This window comes from Schistocerca gregaria, unplaced genomic scaffold (assembly GCF_023897955.1).
Source record: "Schistocerca gregaria isolate iqSchGreg1 unplaced genomic scaffold, iqSchGreg1.2 ptg001180l, whole genome shotgun sequence".
NCBI classification, from domain to species: Eukaryota; Metazoa; Arthropoda; class Insecta; order Orthoptera; family Acrididae; genus Schistocerca; species Schistocerca gregaria.
In genome coordinates this window covers 2,501-5,000 of record NW_026062509.1, presented here as the reverse complement: position 1 = coordinate 5,000, position 2,500 = coordinate 2,501, and the positions used below count along the sequence as shown (strand labels likewise).

At 56.9% G+C, this 2,500-nt stretch overlaps 1 non-coding gene across 1 annotated transcript in view; it reads left to right on the top strand.

The window, feature by feature from the left end:
• Window positions 1-1,913: 1,913 nt before the first annotated feature.
• LOC126329399 (small subunit ribosomal RNA) overlaps window positions 1,914-2,500 on the top strand; it is a 1,893-nt gene continuing 1,306 nt past the window's right edge. The window contains exon 1 of the ribosomal RNA XR_007562266.1: window positions 1,914-2,500. This exon is cut by the window's right edge and continues 1,306 nt beyond it. This is a non-coding gene — a ribosomal RNA (small subunit ribosomal RNA).

Sequence of the window (2,500 nt, the reverse complement as noted above, 5' to 3'; positions counted from 1 at the left end):
TAACCTAACCCACGTTGTCCCTTAACCTAACCCACGTTGTCCCTTAACCTAACCCACGTTGTCCCTTAACCTAACCCACGTTGTCCCTTAACCTAACCCACGTTGTCCCTTTGCCTAACATAGTTCACTGCTCGGAATCTCTGGTGTCGTTGTTATCCTCATGTAGATGTCTTGCGAGTGTTGCTTACTTTCCACATATTCCCGCTATCCACTGTCAATTGTACTGCAATAGGACTATATCGCCCCCCCCCCCCCTCTGCCCCTCTCTTTGTGTCTCCGTCCTCTCAAGCTGGTCGGTCTGGCGTTTGAGTGTTAAATGAGCCTCGCAGCTGTTCAGTTGCGTTCAGATGTCGACGCCCTCAGTGTACGTCGTGGTATGGTCTGTGTCCATTGTCCGCTGATGTCGTACGCGTAACCCACACGCTGTACCGATCATCGGTAGTTACGTACAGAGTGAAGTAGTGTGATACGTGTGACCGTACGCTGGCTGTGCCCAACGGTGTCGAATCTCAATTTCCATATGTTGTGCTCGATGCTACTTGTCTCGTCTCCCAATAACAGCTAGGTTGCACTGTGGTACGCCGTAGAGGCGTGTGGGAGGAACGTACGAACGCATTGTATGTCACCCTGGGTCGCTGGGGGTGGTGGTGCGGTGAGTCAGGTCAGGTCAGCGTGAGCCGTGTGATGTAGTGACGCGTGTATTCCGACTTTGTCGTATTGCCTCACACAAAGTGCTACCCTGGTGGACCGCGTTCCATATCTGGGACATGCCGCAGATGCCGGTTGACAGTGGATCGCGGAAGGGACATCGCATACGTGCGCGGGCCACCTTCCACGTGTTCTCTTCTGCACATGTCGCAGTGTGTATGTGGTCTGATGTAGCGTGTCGTGACACATGACATCCTGGCATGCAAGAATTGTTGAATTCGCAAATGTAGGTGGACATCTACGTTTACTGCCCAAGATACGCAAATGAACTGGAAATCCGTTGTTGAGCGGTTGTTCACGCTGGAGGTGAATCTGTGATGGCGACGATCGGTACAGCTATTAACCGGTTGTTTCAGCGGTACCCGCCACATCCACACACGTGACTAGGCCCATGTGGGTATGAAGCGATACGCGGCGGTGGCTTGGTGGGACTGTTCCCGGCCGGTGAAGGGGGGCCGCCCGGCGTGTTGGCCGCGCGCTGCGTGGGCGCACGCGCAACAGGCGGCTGGTGGGGGGCGCCGAGTGGCAGGAGCGCCAGCCGACGGGCTCGGCAGGCGGCGCAGCTACGCTGCGGCGCACCCTGCACGCGGCGCCTGGCGGCCAAAGTTGGTTCAGCCGAGCCCGGTGCGAAGCGCGGTGGACATCTGCAGTGTGCTGGTCTGATTGAGGACTGTGTGCGTTGAGGATGCGCCGCCGCCTGGCACTCGGCGCCGCGACGCCGTCTGCTGCTCGGTCGCCCCAGCGGTTCTCGCAGGTGGTTTGTATCGCAGTTGTGCGGACGTGTTGGCGCGTGCGCTGTGCTGGGAGAGTTCGCTTCTGCACCCAAGTGGGGCTTTGCCCTTGTGTGGCGCTGGCGTTGGAGCTGCCGGTCACCATAGGTGGCGCGTGTTGTCTCCCGCCGGCAATGCCACGACAGCACGCTCCCGGGCCTCTGTCGGCAGCGGCAAGCTCAGTTGGGAGCAAGGGTGTTCGCACTAAAACCGTCTACTCGCCTAACTCCGGGCGATTGCGCCTCTCTCGAAACCGACCAAGTACCTAGGACGGCGCTGCGCGCCGCCGGGACCTGAGAGGGTTTCGAGGTGTATCGTGCAGGGGAGCTCGGCCTCCTCCTGTTTGCAGAATAATTGAGCGGACGCTTGCGTGTTCGCGCGGGCCCCCGGGACACACTCCCGGGCGGCCGGCTGCTCAGCTCTAGTTGACGCAGCTCCCTGGTTGATCCTGCCAGTAGTCATATGCTTGTCTCAAAGATTAAGCCATGCATGTCTCAGTACAAGCCGCATTAAGGTGAAACCGCGAATGGCTCATTAAATCAGTTATGGTTCCTTAGATCGTACCCACGTTACTTGGATAACTGTGGTAATTCTAGAGCTAATACATGCAAACAGAGTCCCGACCAGAGATGGAAGGGACGCTTTTATTAGATCAAAACCAATCGGATTGGCTTGTCTGGTCCGTTTGCCTTGGTGACTCTGAATAACTTTGGGCTGATCGCACGGTCCTCGTACCGGCGACGCATCTTTCAAATGTCTGCCTTATCAACTGTCGATGGTAGGTTCTGCGCCTACCATGGTTGTAACGGGTAACGGGGAATCAGGGTTCGATTCCGGAGAGGGAGCCTGAGAAACGGCTACCACATCCAAGGAAGGCAGCAGGCGCGCAAATTACCCACTCCCGGCACGGGGAGGTAGTGACGAAAAATAACGATACGGGACTCATCCGAGGCCCCGTAATCGGAATGAGTACACTTTAAATCCTTTAACGAGTATCTATTGGAGGGCAAGTCTGGTGCCAG